Source organism: Amborella trichopoda, chromosome 6 (genome assembly GCF_054954075.1).
Source record: "Amborella trichopoda isolate Santa Cruz 75 chromosome 6, AtrichopodaSantaCruz75HAP2 v2.0, whole genome shotgun sequence".
NCBI classification, from domain to species: Eukaryota; Viridiplantae; Streptophyta; class Magnoliopsida; order Amborellales; family Amborellaceae; genus Amborella; species Amborella trichopoda.
Window position 1 is genome coordinate 12,158,217 of NC_142341.1, and position 18,696 is coordinate 12,176,912.

General features: G+C 35.2%; 1 long non-coding RNA gene across 4 annotated transcripts in view; it reads left to right on the forward strand.

Annotated features, from left to right (window-relative positions):
- The window catches only part of LOC110007626 (uncharacterized), a 104,105-nt gene that overhangs the window by 46,717 nt on the left and 38,692 nt on the right, over positions 1-18,696 (forward strand). Inside the window, exons 1-2 of one of the 4 annotated variants that reach the window (XR_016056802.1) lie at positions 11,716-13,614; positions 13,909-14,557. The exons of 2 other annotated variants lie outside the window; for them this stretch is intronic. This is a non-coding gene — a long non-coding RNA (uncharacterized LOC110007626). Of the gene's footprint in view, positions 1-11,715; positions 14,558-18,696 lie in introns of those variants that run through there. One more of the 4 variants, XR_016056801.1, reaches the window with a different exon arrangement.

Consider the following 18,696-nt stretch of genomic DNA (forward strand, 5'->3'; position numbering starts at 1 on the left):
TGAGCACTCTTTTTTCTTTTACACTTAGTTTAGCTAATTTATTTGCTAATTCATCAATCAATTCTTTATTCTCTTCTTTCTTCTTTATTCCATCCAGGCTAAACTGTTCTTTGTTAAGTTCTGACGGTGGTTTAAATAGAACAACCTTCCTTTCGTCAACTATTCTCTCTTTACTCTGGGTTTTATTAACTATATTTTCTATTATGGTGGTTTGTTTTCCAATAGTCTGTAGACAAAGATTTGTATAGTTATTTTGTTCAATTATGTGTGGTATAACATTTATTTTAGTAGTATGATGATTTTTTTTTCGAATTATTGTATAACGAGAGGCTTTAGTTTCTGGCTTTTCTTCTGATGATCCTTTTAGCTGGATACTTTTTTTAGGAGGGTGTATACTATATATTTCTTCTCCTTCAATAGTATGAAATGCCTAATATTTTCTATGGCATTAAGACCAAAATTCGGAATCGGAATGTCTTTTGCTTTTAGAGTAGGTCTTAACCAGTCAAAAAATCCTATCTGTTTATTTTTCTTTATAAACTTATTAAATCTTTTGTGAAGGGCATTTAGCAGTTCCTAGGGAAAATCTGCTAAGTACCAATCACGAATTTCTTTATTTTCATCAGATAAATAATCATTCTTGAGTGCTTCTATATCTATTTTAAATCTTTCTTCCTTCTGAAGGGTTAAGATATTAAAATCCAAATCTGAAAAATGTAGGTTCATTATTATCAGAAGAACTGGATTCATCTACTTTATAGATTGGTTTATGGATATTACTATTAGTTCTCATTAGACTATCTATTATAGGTTTTTTAGGTATGGATGAGGTAGAATGTCTAGAAGGTACTGTAGTTCTTGATGGGGTGTAAGCAAATCTTTCTGAAAGGTTTATTCTAACACGTCTATTAGAATTAAATTGTTTTTTTATATTTCCATCGGGATATTGAATAATTTGGTCTGGGTCTCTGTTAATTGGAGTTTTATATTGCTGGTTTTCATTTCGTAAGGACCAATTTTTAGGGAAATATATCTGGGACCAACTTATTGATTTAGGTATAACTGTATTAGATTTTTCCATATTTGTTTGAAAGAACACTGTTTTTTCTTTTGTGTCCATTTGCAGAGCATTAGGACATAAGGTATTCATAACTTTAGAACAAATTCTGTGTACTAATGCAATATTATGAGATTAGAGTAAGAACTTTTCGAAGATTAGGGCCGGCTAAGGAAACAGAGAAGTTTGGGAAGCAATTAAAGTAGATGGGTCCGTTACAAAGGCTGGATTCAATTATTCCTAATAGTGAATCTGAAACTTTATTATGTCGACTGTCACTTTAGGCAAGATAAGACAGAGTTATTCAAACCTAGCCGGGTTAACGGTTTTATTGCTATTTGTATAAGTCTTATATGAAGATATTTATGTTCTTTATCTTTACGATTCTGAACCATTTTTTCAGATAAAAGTTGGAAACTTTACTGTTCATTAGTAATGGATATATTTTGTTCTATTGTTTTTATAGCATAGCAAGACCTAAACTCAAATGTGCCCTTTTAATATATATCTGTTATAGGAACTCTTGGTATGTTCCAATTTTGTATTTGTTTTTCAATATTATCTATAATTATTTCTTCCTTATTTTTTACTCGTAATGTACTGTTTGATGAAGATGTTGTTTTATTGGATAGCGTCTTTATAAAATTTGCCATTTCAAGATAACGGATGAACACTTGAGTCAGTCGGAAACAGTCCCTGTGCCTTTTTCAGCGGCTCTTCCTGGCCTTTTTCGGCAGTACGGGTCACGACGACTTTTAAGTTTCAACTCTCGGACTTATCTTGATTGATAAATGTTATAAAGCTTTTAGCCTTTAGAACAATATCTTCAACTACAGTTCACTACTAGCTCTGATACCGTAAGTACCAAGATCTATTTTCAAGTTATATCTTAGGCTATTTTAGGCAACTATTTTATACAAACTTATGAGTAGATAATTTTAATGAGTAGATAAACAGTTAAACAGGTAAGAAATAACAATAGAGATATATCAATAACAAACCAATTTATGTAAGTAGTATTTCTAAATTTTAATTAAAATATCAACTTAACTTGCATAATAATAGAAATCTTACAAAGGGAAACACTTACATTAAACACTTGCAATAAGTAGAGAATATTTTCCACTCCTTTCGGCAGTAGCTAGGTAGAGTGTTTAAGTTACAATCACACATATACAAAGATTTACAATCACTCAGAAAGTATTCGGTGTGGCTAGACACACCACCCGATATACAGTAATGAGAAAGAAAATAACACAGAGTAATAGGAGTATAAGAAGGAAATAATAATAAGGGGCAGTAATATCAGAAATTTCAGAGAGCAGACATAAAACGAGGAAGAACAGAAGAGAGAGAGAAACTTTGAATAAGAGAACAGTAGATAGCAAGGAATGCATAGCAGAGAGTAGAGAGTTTTTGGGAATATTTGAGAGTATCTGAGAGTACAAAGAGATGTCTAATATAGATAGATAAGAGAGCTTACTGATAATTGCTCAAAGCAGAGAGAAAACAGAGCCTCAAAACTTTAGTGTTCTAAAGGAGAGGCGAAGAGAGAGCAGAGCTTCAGGGTTTTAGGGGAGAGAAGAGAAGAGAGCAGAACTTGAGAGCTTTAGAGGAGAGAAGAGAGCAGAACTCGAGAGCTTCAGAGGAGAAAAGAGAACAGAACTTGAGAGCTTTAGAGGAGAGAAGAGAACAGAGCTTGAGAGCTTTAGAGGAGAGAAGAGAACAGAACTTGAAAGCTTTAGAGGAGAGAAGAGAACAGAGCTTGAGAGCTTTAGAGGAGAGAAGAGAACAGAGCTTGAGAGCTTTAGAGGAGAGAAGAGAACAGAACTTGAGAGCTTTAGAGGAGAGAAGAGAACAGAGCTTGAGAGCTTTAGAGGAGAGAAGAGAACAGAGCTTGAGAGCTTTAGAGGAGAGAAGAGAACAGAACTTGAGAGCTTTAGAGGAGAGAAGAGAACAGAGCTTGAGAGCTTTAGAGGAGAGAAGAGAACAGAGCTTGAGAGCTTTAGAGGAGAGAAGAGAACAGAGCAGAAGGTACTGGGGGAGAGCACTCGGATGCCCCCCTTCGATGAGTTGATCCTCCATTTATAGGCCGCGAGCTTCAGGGCTTAATAAGTGCAGGGCCAGCTCAAAAGTAGAACACAGTGTTTGGAGATGACAAAAAGGCGGCATAATGTCGGTGGCACAATATTTTGATAACATAAAGGTGGCACAGTGTCGGTGGCATAGTGAAAAGGTGTCGGTAGAGTTGACATGTGGCATCTAGCAATAGCGGCAGATGTTGGTGGATCTGACAGGTGGTATCTTGCAACAGTGACAAATGTCAGTGGATCTGACAAGTGGTATCTAGCAATAGTGGTAGATGTCGGTAGGTCTTTATTTGCTGTCAGCAGGCTTTTGGCAGTATTTATTGGGATATGTATTTTATTCGGACCTTTTCAGGAAAAGTCGGGCCGTGGTTGTGAGAGTCCACAATCTTCAGTTTCGTGGGCGTAATCTTCATCATTTTGTGTTGATATAGACGTTGTTTCTTCTTCTTCATCGAATAGTTGGAGCAGCTTTTTCTTCCACTCTTCCTTAGTAGCCATTGGATTTTGTTGTCTTATCTTATTTATAATGGTATCAGAGCTTTCTAAAGGCTAAAAGCTTTATAAAATTTATCATTCAAGATAAGTCCGAGAGTTGAAACTTAAAAGTCGTCGTGACCCGTACTGCCGAAAAAAGGCCAGGAAGAGCCACTGAAAAAGGCACAGGGACTGTTTCCGACTGACTCAAGTGTTCATCCGTTATCCTGAAATGGCAAATTTTATAAGGACGCTATCCAATAGAACAACATCTTCATCAAACAGTACATTACGAATAAAAAATAAGGAAGAAATAATTATAGATAATATTGAAAACAAATACAAAATTGGAATATACCAAGAGTTCCTATAACAGATATATAGTAAAAGGGCACATTTGAGTTTAGGTCTTGCTATGCTATAAAAACAATAGAGCAAAATATATCCATTACTAATGAACAATAAAGTTTCCAACTTTTATCTGAAAAAATGGTTCAGAATCGTAAAGATAAAGAATATAAATATCTTCATATAGGACTTATACAAATAGCAATAAAACCGTTAACCCGGCTAGGTTTGAATAACTCTATCGTGTCTTGCCTAAGGGAGAGTCGTCATAATAAATTTTCAGATTCACTATTAGGAATAATTGAATCCAGCCTCTGTAACGGACCCATCTACTTTAATTGCTTCATTAAATTCTTTGTTTCCTTAGCCGACCCTAGTCTTCTAAAAGTTCTTACTTTGAATAGAAAAACTCAAGGGTTTGATATGAACCCTGGATCTCAGAATATTGCATTAGTATACAGAATTTGTTATAATGTTATGAATACCTTATGTCTTAATGCTATGCAAATGGACACAAAAGGACAAACGGTGTTCTTTCAAACAAATATGGAAAAATCTATTACAGTTATACCTAAATCAATAAGTTGGTCCCAGATAATTCTCCTTGAAAATTGGTCTTTACGAAATGAAAACCGGCTATATAAAACTCCAATTAACAGAGACCCAGACCAAATTATTCAATATCCCGATGGAGATATAAAAATACAATTTAATTCTAATAGACGTACAAGAATAAACCTTTCAGAAAGATTTGCTTACACCCCATCCAGAACTATAGTACCTTCTAGACATTCTACCTCATCCATACCTAAAAAACCTATAATAGATAGTCTAGTGAGAACTAATAGTAATATCCATAAACCAGTCTATAAAGTAGATGAATCCATTTCTTCTGATAATAATGAACCTACATTTTCAGATTTGGATTTTAATATCTTAACCCTTCAGAAGGAAGAAAGATTTAAAATAGATATAGAAGCACTCAAGAATGATTATCTATCTGATGAAAATAAAGAAATTTGTGATTGGTACTTAGCAGATTTTCCCCAGGAGCTGTTAGATGCCCTTCACAAAAGATTTAATAAGTTTATAAAGAAAAATAAACAGAATATAGGATTTTTTGACTGGTTAAGACCTACTCTAAAAGCAAAAGACATTCCGATTCCGAGTTTGGGTCTTAATGCCATAGAAAATCAATATCAGGCTTTTCATACTATTGAAGGAGAAAAAATATATAGTATACACCCTCCTGAAAAAAGTATTAGCTAAAAGGATCATTAGAAGAAAAGCCAGAAACTAAAGCCTCTCGTTATACAATAATTCGAAAAGAAAATCATCATCATACTAATAAAATAAATGTTATACTGCACATAATTGAGCAAAATAACTATACAAATCTTTGTCTACAGACTATTGGAAAACAAACCACCAGAATAGAAAATATAGTTAATAAAACTCAGAGTAAAGAGAAAATAGTTGACGAAAGAAAGGTTGTGCTATTTAAACCACCATCAGAACTGAACGAAGAACAGTTTAGCCTGGATGGAATAAAGAAGAAAGAAGAGAATAAAGAATTGATTGATGAATTAGTAAATAAATTAGCTAAACTAAGTATAAAAGGAAAAGGAGCGGGTCATAGAACCACATGCAACGGTTCTACTAAAGGAATAAATAGCCAATAATGATATACATGAAATGGAGGAAGCTTTCAAAGAAGAGAGTCTTGATATAAATAGAATAGACTATGGTAAAAAATTTAGAGTAACTTCTCAAACCAGAATGTATCATCCTAACCTACCCCTGTAGATATCTAGTTTGAAGAAGACTTAATCTCAAATACTGCATCATTCTAAGGTAGGACATTAGTAAACTGAAGAATAGATGGTATGTCAGATCATCAAATATTGGATACAATGAAACATAGGACTATGTACGCAACAGCGTGCAAAATAAGTGGAAATCATGATCAAGAAATAGCTAATGCTATTGTATGTGGCTTTACTGGATGGTTGAGAGGGATGGTGGGACTTTCATATAGACGAGACCACCAAAAGAGAAATATTAGGAGCCACAAGATAATGGACAATAAAAAATGAATTTGGTCAATATGTACCTAATAGTGAAAGTGATGCAGTAAATACCCTAATATATACAATAACTCTACAGTTTGTAGGAAGTACTGTATTGCTTGATGCTAGATCTGAAGATCTTTTAAACCTAAGATGTCCGACTTTGTCCCATTATAAATGGTATAAAGATGTGTTCTTCTCTCAGCTTCTTTCAGGAGAAGATAGTAAATCTAATCATTGGAAAGAAAAATTTATAGCTGGATTACCTCATCTTTTTGCCGAAAAAGTAAAGACGAGATTGAAGAATAAACATGGAGGAATAATTCAGTACTCTCTTTATACATTAGGAGAACTATCTGCTGAAATATGCTCAAAAGGACTTGCCTTATGTACTGATCTGAAACTAAAAAGTCAATTAGATAAACAGAGAATGACAGGCAAGAAGGAATTAGGTGATTTCTATGAGCAGTTTGGATATAATACACTGCCTTTGACTAATAGAACTGATAAAAAGAAGAATAAAAAATACAAATCTAGCCATAACAGAAGTAATAAAGAAAAATTTATCAAAAAATTTTATCCCAAAAATACCTTCAAAAAATCAAGGTGGAAGAGAAAAATCCCTGTTTGCTATAACTGTGGAAAAGTGGGGCATTATAAGAATAAATGCCAAGAAAGAAAAGGATTAATACATTACAATTAGAAGAAATATCAAGAATCAATTATATCAAATATTACAATTAGAAGAAGGATCTGATATAGATTCTACTAGTTCTAATACAGACCCAATTGTTGGAGAAATAGAGGATGAAACATTAATATTTAGTAGTTCTGATTCAGAGGAGAACATAGATGGTTGCTTTTGTAATACACTTTCAAAAGAAGAGAATTTGATTATAGAAATAATTGACAAAATAACAGATCCAGAAGCAAAAAGAGAAGCCTTAGTTCAATACATTCAACTTGCCAAATCAAACAAAAAACCTCCACCTCTTATCAAAACTCAAGAAGATTATAGCTTTGCAAAAATTCTTATAAGAATCGATAATAGAACTAATGACTATAAGGAACCATCTGTAGCCGAATTAAAACATAAATTAAATGAGGTACGAAATGAAATAATAATTCTAAAAAATAGAATACAAGTTTTGGGGCTAGCATCTAAACTTCAAAATACCCCTGAAAATACGGATGAAGAATTAGAATTGGACAACATTATAAATAAATATAAAAGACCTATATCCCCCATTGAAGAAGCTCCAGAATCCTCCACGTACTATACAAACAGATAACTATGTAAACCTAATTGATAAAGTAATCACTCAAAAATGGTTTACCCTAATAAGAATAATAGTACATAAAGAATACAGTTTTCAATCCTTGGCATTAATTGACTCAGGAGCAGATTTAAATTGTATTAATGAGGGATTAATGCCAACTAAATACTTTAATAAAACAACCCAAATATTAATTACAGCAGATGGTAGTAGATTGGTTATAAATTATAAACTATCCAATACTGTAGTATGTAATAACGAGAATTGCTTTGAAATGCCATTTATTATGGTAAACGGATTAAGTTAGGCTGTAATCCTTGGGACTCCATTCTTGAACTTGTTATATCCTTTAAAAATAGATAGCTCAACGATTGAGGCCAGTATAGAAGGCCCCAATGTAAAATTTGAATTTGTAGATAAACAAAAAATTTGGGAAGTTAATAATGTTGAAGAAGTTATATCCAATAAAGAAAAATTTCTTTGCCATTTTAAAGAAGAAATAAAATATAAGACAATTGAAGAAAAGCTTTCTTTGCCTGAGAATATAAAGTTTGTTGAAGAAATTAAAAGTAAAATAGAAATTGAAATTTGTGCAGAATTACCAAGCGTTTTTTGAAATAGAAAGAAACACATTGTAACTCTACCATATGAAATAGATTTCCATGAAAATAAGAAACCTACAAAAGCAAGGCCAATACAAATGAATCCTAGACTTTTAGAAATGTGCAAAAAGTAAATTGATGACTTATTACAGAAAAAGCTCATCAGAAAAAGTTTATCTCCATGGAGCTGCTCAGCATTTTACGTCGAGAAAGCCTGTGAAAAGGAACGGGGAGCTCCGCGGTTGGTAATAAATTATAAACCTCTCAATAAAGTCCTTAAATGGATAAGGTATACCCTATTTCTAATAAAAACTGTTTACTTGATAGATTAGTTAATGCTTGCATTTTTTCTAAATTCGATTTGAATCAGGATATTGGCAGATTCAGATTTCTAAACAAGATAGATATAAAACTGCTTTCAATGTTCCCTTTGGACAATATGAATGGAATGTAATGCCTTTTGGACTTAAAAATGCTCTTTCTGAATTCCAAAATATTATGAATGACATATTTAATCCTTATATGAAATTCATGATTGTACATATTGATGATGTTCTTAGTTTTTCTAAAAATATTGAACAACATTTCAAACACATAAATGTTTTCATTAGAGCAATAAAGGCAGCAGGAATAGTTGTATCAGTCAGGAAAATCAGCCTCTGCCAAACAAAAATAAGGTTTCTTGGTCATAATATCTTTCAAGGAAGTATAGTCCCAATTGATAGTGCAATAGAATTTGTTGATAAAATTTCCAGATATTATCCTGGATAAAACTGAACTCCAAAGGTTTTTAGGATGTCTTAATTATATTGCCGCTTTTTATAAAAATGTAGCCATTGATGCTAAACCTTTGTTTCAAAGGTTAAGAAAGAATCTGCCAAAATGGACAGATGAGCATACCTTAGCTGTAAAGAAAATAAAAGCCAAGGCTAAGGAATTACCTTGCCTTACACTTGCAAATCCTGATGCATTTAACATAATTGAATGTGACGCCTCCGAAATAGGATTAGGCGGAATCCTAAAACAAAAAATTTCAGAAAAAGAACAATTGGTTCGTTTCACTTCAAAAGCTTGGAACCAAACTCAGCAAAACTATTTAACGGTTAAAAATGAAATTTTTGCTATAGCTCATTGCGTTATTAAATTCCAACGTGATCTTTTAAACCAAAAGTTCCTTATACGAACTGATTGTAAAGCGGCCAAAGATATTCTTAATGATGATGTCAAAAATCTTGTTTCAAAACAAATTTTTGAACGATGGCAAGCAATATTATCCTCTTTTGTATTTGACATAGAACATATCAAGGGCAATACTAACTATCTTCCTGACTTTTTAACCAGTGAATTTTTGCAGGGGGGACAGGAGGGTAATACTAATACCAAATAAAGGGAGTAATAAAGGAAAAGAAAAAATCGAAATAGTTATAGCATCTGGAAAATCAGAAAGATCTATAGTATCTTCCCCTATAACTCCAAATCAAGTAAAAAAATGACAAGCCAAGGAAATAATATCCTTTTTTGAACCAGTATCAATAAATACCACAGGAGAAGAAAAATCCAGATTTATTGAGACTACTATTATAGCCGAAGTAATCATAGATGATATCCATCTGAATAGAAATCCAAAAGAAATAGCAAATATTTATTTGAATAATCATTTACATCCTTCTAATAGTAATAAGACACGAGAATGGTATGAAGCCATCCTCTTGGAGACTGGATCGATATCATTGGTCCATTTTTTCAAAAAGAATACAAATACAATTGCATATTTCAAATTTCAAATCCGAAAAATAATATCATATAAGGATTGGGGTATGGATCCTGTAAAAACCAAGAGATTACAAGCAGAAGGATTTAGTAATTAAAACTATAGATATGCCGAATATGTTGATGCCTTGCATAAAGTATTCTCTTTTCAAAATAGCAATAATTCTCGTACTTGGTTTTTGCAAATAAAAATACCAGTGATTGAAGGGTTTCCTAATTGGTTTAGGAATTGGTTTCAAATATGGGGATCTGGAATTGACTTGCATATGTATTTTATGGCCTTTGACCAAATACCTTGGATCATGAAAGGGTCCTACAATATTTCTGATAATTATACTGATGATTGAGAATATATCCCCAAACTGGGAAAACAAGTATATATAAAGTGGTGGGTCGTATATGAGAATAAAACCAATGAACCAGAGAATATAAAATTGAGAAAAGTCCCAATCCAAACACCAGAAACAGAAGTCAAAAATATGAGTGACTATATAAATAAGATAAGACAACAAAATCCAATGGCTACTAAGGAAGAGTTGAAGAAAAAACTGCTCCAACTATTCGATGATCAAGAAGAAGCAATGTCTACATCAACACAAAATGATGAAGATTACGCCCAAGAAAATGAAGATTGTGGACTCTCAGAGCCACGGCCCGATTTTTACTGAAAAGGTTCGAATAAAATACATATCCCAATAAATACTGCCAAACGCCTGCTGACAGCAAATAAAGACCTACCGACATCTATCACTGTTGCAAGATACCACTTGTCAGATCCATCGACATCTGTCACTGTTGCTATATACCACGTGTCAGATCCACCGACATCTGTCACTATTGCTAGATGCCACCTGTCAACTCTACCAACACCTTTTCACTATGCCACCGACACTGTGCCACCTTTATGTTATCAAAATATTGTGCCACCGACATTATGCCGCTTTTTTGTCATCTCCAAACACTGTGTTCTACTTTTGAGCTGGCCCTGCAATTATTAAGCCCTGAAGCTCGCGGCCTATAAATGGAGGATCAACTCATCGAAGGGGGCCATCCGAGTGCTCTCTCCCAGTGCCTTCTGCTCTGTTCTCTTCTCTCCTCTAAAGCTCTCAAGCTCTGTTCTCTTCTCTCCTCTAATGCTCTCAAGTTCTGTTCTGTTCTCTTCTCTCCTCTAAAGCTCTCAAGTTTTGTTCTCTTCTCTCCTCTAAAGCTCTCAAGTTCTGCTCTCTTCTCTTCTCTAAAGCTCTCAAGTTTTGCTCTCGTTTCTTCTCTCCTTTAAAACCCTGGAGCTCTGCCCTCTCTTCGCCTCTCCTTTAGAACACTGAAGTTTTGAGGCTCTGTTTTCTCTCTGCTCTGAGCAATTATCAGTAAGCTCTCTTATCTCTTTATATTAGACATCTCTTTGTACTCTCAGATACTTTCAAATATTCCCAAAAACTCTCTACTCTCTGCTATGCATTCCTTGCTATCTACTGTTCTCTTATTCTAAGTTTCTCTCTCTCTTCTGTTCTTCCTCGTTTTATTCCTGCTCTTTGAAATTTCTGATATTACTGTCCCTTATTATTATTTCCTTCTTATACTCCTATTACTCTGTGCTATTTTCTTTCTCATTGCTGTATATCGGGTGGTGTGTCTAGCCACATCGAATACTTTTTGAGTGATTGTAAAGCTTTGTATATGTGTGATTGTAACTTAAACACTCTACCGAGCTACTGCTTAGAGGAGTGGAAACTATTCTCTAGTTATTGCAAGTGTTTAATGTAAGTGTTTCCCTTTGTAAGATTTCTATTATTATGCAAGTTAAGTTGATATTTTGTTTAAAATTTAGGAGTACTACTTACATAAATTGGTTTGTTATTGATATATCTCTATTGTTATTTCTTACCTGTTTAACTGCTTATCTACTCGTTAAAGTTGTACTAATAAGTTTGTATAAAATAGTTGCCTAAAATAGCCTAATATATATCGTGAAAATAGATCTTGGTTGTTTATATATATATATATATATATATATATGTGTGTGTGTGTGTGTGTGTGTGTGTGTGTGTGTGTGTGTGTTTAGAATTAGGGGGAAACGGTAGGTTTTCTTCTTTTTCTTTTTTTTTTTCTGTAATGTTGTATATTGTGATGGCAATTTTTGTAAATTGCATTACGGATGTATTTTGTTGATGTATTTTATTATTTTGTGAATGAATGAATAATTAAATATATAAAGTTAATAACAGAGTACGCTGAGAAGTATGTTTGATACTTCTTTTATGTTTATTAAATAGGCATTAGTATGCATGTCGAACAAAATGGGCTATTATTTCATAGAATATTTTAATAAAGACGAGGCATCTGAAAATTTCACGTTACCATTGTAAAAAAAAAAAAAAAATAGCCCTGTAATTTTTGTATGGTTAAAACCTAGTGGCATATGAAAAATTTCACTTTCGAACCCTTTTACTTAATTGTAAGTTTTGGTAGCTTTCTGTTACGAGTTTACTTGAGAAATTGAAGATGATAAACGCTATAATTTGTTTTTTTGTTGTTTCATCTGGATATAAGTTGCATTCTTACAATAGAAATGGTTTTTGTACCTTGGCTTCTACGAATCATCATTACATTGTGTTTTGTGCGTTCTGTATTCTTCTTTGATTTCTATCTTGTTTTAGGCTATTAGCTATCTGTTTCTGGTTCATTCAGCTTGCGTATTAAGCCTAGTCTTTTACGAATCATCATTGCCCAGTATGTTGTGTGTTCTCTTTATTCTATTTTCTATTTGGTTTTAAGCTATTAGCTATCTGTTTTTCTTCATTCAGCTTCAACCATTTGCATATTACCTTGTTGGATTATAGTTCTAGTGGTGCATATTCAATTACTTACATAGTCGTTGTTTTGAGTTTACTTGAGAAATTTAATATGATAAATGCTGTAATTTTTTTTGTTGTTTCATCGGGGCACAAGGTGCATTCTTACAACATAAATGGTCTTTTGTGCCTTAGCTTTTACGAATCATCATTGCCCCATTTGTTGTGTGTTCTCTATTCTCTTATTTCTATTTGGTTTTAGGCTATAAGCTATCTATTTTGGCTTCATGCAGCTACAACCATTTGCATATTACCTTACTGGATTGTGGTTCTAGCGGTAGATATTCAATTACTTACATAGTCATCGTTTTGAGCTTTGAAAAGCAAAATCTAAGTGTTTTAATGATTCATAAACTTGATTTCAATTGACTTTTGGTGATAACCAAAAAAAGGTGACTAGGTAACTTTTTAATGATTTGTGAACTTCATTAGGAACTTTGTCTCTCACATTTTTCTCTCACTTAGGTAACTTTCCTTCTCTCTCTCACCACCACTCTTATTTCTTTTCACCCACTCTCTTTAACCATACCTATATATCCCTATCTCTCTCTTTCTCATCCACTCTATTTGACCTGGTAATTTCCATTCACTCTCATGCTGGGTTCTCTGTCTTCTTCCGATTCGCCCACGTCAAGAAACATTTTGCTTGATGACTTGACCTGCTCAAGTTGCTTGTCCCTTGTATCTTGGGTCTCAAGAGCGTCTCAACATGGGTCCACTCTATCTTCTTCCCATTCGCCCACACCAAGAAACATCTCCAATTTTCACCATCTCCCTCAACTGCATGACCTCTCCCATACAATCATGCTCTTCTTGGATGCCAAGAAAATTGAACATGAGGTGAGATGCAGAAATGGAATCCTTGAATCCTTTATACCTACAACCAACCAATCCACCCACCTTCTTCCTGTTCTTAGATCCCCGGATTCTCTTTCGATCACCCCCATCATTGCAAATTTTAGGTGTTGGCTGCAGTGTCAGATGAGTTTGCATGGAAGCCCATTCAAGAGTACCAGCTCTTTGACTCATCGATGGGATAGTGGAGGCGCCTTGAAGGCATGGCATTCAAGAACATGAGGTGAGATGCAGAAACGACATCCTTAGTACCTTGACAGGTGGGGATTGTCAACCCTGCAACTGGCCAATCCAGCTCTTTTGACTTGTTGATTGGACAGTGGGGATGCCTTGAAGGCATGCCATTTAAGAAGTCGAGGTAGGACGCAGAAATGGCATCCTTTGTACCTTGACAGGTGTGGTGTTGTCAAACCTGCATCTAGCCAAGCTAATCCACCCACCTTCCTCTTATTCGTAGCCTTCCTCTTATTCCTAGATCGTCATATTCTCTTTTGACCCCCCATCATTGCAAATTTAGGGGGTTGGCTGTGGTGTCGGATGAGTTTGCATGGCAGCCAAGTATACCAGCTCTTTGACTCGTCGATTGGACATTGAAGGAAAGCCAAAAGATGTTTATCTTTAGTTAAAGAATCTCGTCATATCTGTTGGTTATACACGTGATCTAGCAAGGCAGCAAATTCTCATGGTGGTGATGACTTGACGCTGTGCCATCCCTAGTGTGACAATGGATGAAGGCCTGCCTCCCTCCTTGACATAACTTCGCTGTCGGTGATGGTGGGGTGGCAGTCCTGATGCTGCGCTGTTGTGTCGCAGGCACAACATGGCATGTCCTAATCGAAGGCAGTGGATGATGGTGGGGGTGGAAGTCCTGATGCTGTATCGTTGCATCTAAGGCGCAACATGGCACGTCTTGATCAAAGCTAAGGCAGTGGATGACATGAATTTGCTCTCGGTGATGGTGGGGGTGGCAGTCCTGAAGCTACGCTGTTGCGTCGCAGGCACAACAAGAAGCTGATCTTTAGCTGAAGAATCTCGTCATATCTATTGGCTATACACGTGATTGAGCAAGGCAGCAAATTCATGGTGGGGATGACTTGACGCTGTGCCATCCTCAGCATGACAGCAGATGAAGGCCCGCCTCCCTCCCTAACATGAATTCACTAGAGGTAAAATGTCATATCACGATACAACACATGGTATTATATCAGATGCAACTTTATTATCTTTGTTGAGGCTATAGATCGATAAATGAAAATTGACCTCTATGCAATTTTATTATGCTTGCTGAGTTATGACCGTCCTTAAACACTCTCATTGCCTTAAAGAGAGACTTTATTTTGGATATCACACTACCTGGTCATGCTGTCATTCAGCAGTCTAAATTAGTCTTGTCATAATTCTTTCTTGTGATGACAAATGAGCGATTTGTTTAAAAGTAATGTGCCACTCCCACTGATGTAATTAAAGGTTTGAATAAAAATCATTTTTCTTTTGATAAAGAATGAAAATCATTCTTTTGATAAAAAAATGAAAACATTACTATCATGCAAAGTTTAGGAAGCATCCCCTCTTGCCTCTTCTTTTAGGGTTCTAAGTTTTGTTAAAGTCCAACTATCCTTAGTAATAATATCTAGCTTTTTGGCTTTGTGTTCTTTCTTGTGATCCTTTATGCCAACCATAGCCTGATACCTATATGCTCTGTGATTGCCACTCTGAGTGGATCCTTCACATCAAAAGGGCTTAGGGTTTTCAAGTTTTCAGTTTAAGGTTTTGTTTTCAAAAGGGTTTAGAGTTTGCTAGGGTTCAGGGTGCTGTTATTATCCTAAATTTCAAGTTTTTAGTTTAAGGTTTTATTTTCAAAAGGTAGGGTTCAGGATGCCGCTGTTATCAAAATTGGTATCAGATCCTAAGGTGTAAATCCCATAGCAGAGGTGCGCAGAGGTAAGCGTTAAACAACTCGAGATAACATGGAGTTAAGCAGAGAGACCTTCAACCTTGTTGCCCCTTCATCTTCCCTTCGAAGGTGGCTTGCTTTGGTTGGGTTTTTTTCTTTAATGAGATTTGAACAAAGTATAGGGGATTCTTGCATTTGGTAAGGAATTGTGTATGGGATTCCGCACAGGAGGTTTTTATGATGATGGTCTGGATATCAACAAGTAGGTAAAGGTTTGGGGTGGATGTCCAGGGAAGAAGGTGGTTGTGGTATTTCAATCTATCATCTATCCATTTGAGCATTGGTAGTTGTGAATGTAGGACATCATATCCTATCGGTAAATCTTTGCTTGGTAAATGGAGCCCAAAAACCCCTATGGTGGATTTTGAATTTTGGGAAAAGTTTTGTGGTGATTGGTTTACTGATTTTGTTAATCATGAATTTTTCACAATTTGCAACTCTGAAGGTTTGGTCATAAGGATTCCAATGGGTTGGGGGTAGAAGGTCTAAATTTAAGATTTATATTGCTGCTCCAATAACGAAAAGGCTCTGGCTGGGATTGGCTTAGAATATTTCTCTGGCGAGATTTGGATTTTGGATAAATAGCATTTGGTATTTGATCGCGATTTTGATTTCTGGGTCTAGATTTGGAAGGAGTTCTAAAGCAAACAATTCTTCAAACTCAAGCTCTAAGTCTGGGTCAGATGAGTATCCAATTGCAAGGATAGAGTGTGAGCAGGTCTCATCATCTAATGAAAAAATTGACTCGAGGTCGGCATCTGAATTTGACATATATTTAGAAACTTGGTGAAGAACCTTGTTTCTTTTCGGCTTTCTGGGACAATTTTTGGTGTAATGCCCTTTCTTCTTGCAGATGAAACACCTGTCATTGGTCCTTTTCTTTGTTTTTTTATGCGGAATTTCCATTTGCATTTCCCTGGTTTCTTTTCCCTTTTGAAGTAGGATTTCTTATTTGTGGGGCATGAGCATTGAGACTCATCTTTGACATAATCTGCAAATCCTTTCAAGCATAACCATGAGCTCTAAGAGCTTGCTTGTTTTTTCAATCTGCTCAAGGAATTTCTTTTGATTGCATAGCTTCTTCTCTAGGGCTAGAAAAGCATTTTGGTATAATTCTCCAAGGGATGTTGCTTGAGGGGGATGTTTTTTGTTGCCAAGATCTTACAAATCCTTTCAAGTACAGGCATGAGCTCTGAGAGCTTGCTTGTTTTTTCAATCTGCTTAAGGAATTTATTTTGATTGCATAGCTTCTTCTCTAGGGCTAGAAAGCATTTTGGTATGATTCTTTCAAATCATTTCAAGCACAGGCATGAGCTCTAAGAGCTTGCTTGTTTTTTCAATCTGCTCAAGGAATTTCTTTTGATTGCATAGCTTATTCTCTAGAGCTAGAAAAGCATTTTGGTATAATTCTCCAAGGGATGCTGCCTGAGAGGGATGTTTTTTGTTGCCAAGATCTTTGAAACTTCATCTCTTAAAGGTTTTGGGAAGGTATGTCTACTTGAGGTTCACATCATCGTGTCCTCCTAAGGTATTGGGACATTTGCTCATTATGCCTTTCAAGGTCTTTCTTGGTGAAGGAGCAACATGTTGCTCTATGATATCCTTCTCTTGCTTGGGAGACAAAATGTTGGGAGTTCCCTAAGAGGTATGAATATGAGTCATGAAGGTTTCTAGTGAATCCGACTGGATCAATTGAAGTTGTAAAGCGACCCTTAACCCTAAACCTAAACAATTTTAAAACAATAAAGCGACCCTAAACCCTAAACCCTAAACCTAAACAGTTTTAAAACAAACCCTAACTTAGGTAACTTTAAGGCAAATGAGACCCAGATCCTAACCTTTTGATGTGAAAGATCCATAGAATGGCGATCACAGAGCATACGGGCATGTAAGGGCAATCAACAAGAAAACATAGAGAGTGGAGAGATGAAATATCAAAGTGAAAAACAAAGAAAAGATTCACACAAAACACATGAATATCTTATTTGTTTAGTTTATTGGTTTAGTAGTATCTGCGCCTTTATTGGTATCAAAGCTAGGTAAGTCTTCCATAAGCCGAGAGTAAGTGCGTCGGTATTTGAAAGGCTTAAGATAACAATGAGTATCAGAAGACTATCCAATACGTTTGAATCCTTAAGCTCTTCTTGCTCATCAGTTAGATCCAGTTCTGTTTCAGAATTAGAAAGCCTATACCAAATAGATTATATCCCTGAAGCCTCAACCAACACTCTCCCAGAATTACGTCTCCTAAACCCCCTATCATATATTTAAAGGACCTTAACCGTCAGCCAACAAAACCATACGAATGCTTTTTGAAAGAAAAGCACCATTGCCGATAAACAATTCCTCCAAACGTTTGCTTTTTACCAGTATCCTATACCTACTATAGGTGAAGAACAACTTTTTACCTTGACTTTGCCAGAACATCGTCCAAACCTTAAGAATGAAAAATATTCACCAATCCATTTTGGAGCAGTAAGACTTGTATTAACATTTCATGGAAGAGATGGCTTTCCAGTCTCATCCAGAATAGCTTTATTTGACACAAGGTTCTTGAAAAATGAGCAGACTTGCATTGCCACTATTTCGACTACCTTAAATTGTGGAACAATATTCATAAACTCTTTTCCCAAATTCCACAAGGACCCTTGCAGATCCAAATATGCTGAAAGCTTTAAAAGTCCAAATACAAATAACCGGTACCAATGGTCTCAGATTCACACATTGCAACCTTTTACCAAATGGCCTATAGAGTCCAAAACCATGCCCTACAACTATTAATACGAAAGAAGCTTAATCCAAATAAAGCTTTATTCATCAATGTAAGTGAAACAGGAACTCCTTGCCACACCCATGTACCCAATCAAATTCCTAGGTAAGAACTATTACAACTACTTCCAAAAAAAGGCGTCACTTTTTATGAAAAATTAAAATAACCAGTTGAAAAACATATCCAAGCAACAAACCTATATATGTTGCAATGGACGACGGAACTGTAGAAATCAGATTTCCAACCAATCTTCCTATAAACCCTCCACACTCGATATTCCCAATACAAATGATAATAACTTTGATCATAGCTTTCAAAAATGATGGAACACTCATCCATGAAGGAAAGACCAAAGAAGGAGACAAACCATTTCACCCCTTCTGTAATAATGTTGGGTGTATTCATGACCAGTTTGATTTAATGGATGAAGATATGAACGAACCAAAAAGATCAAATGAAAAGAAATTTTCTGAACTAAAACATAAAGAAAGATATGAAAATGAGATCCCACAGTAGGAACCGTACGTGAACCAACAGGAAGCTATGAATTTTTAGTAGAATATAGAAAGCCCAATTCAATT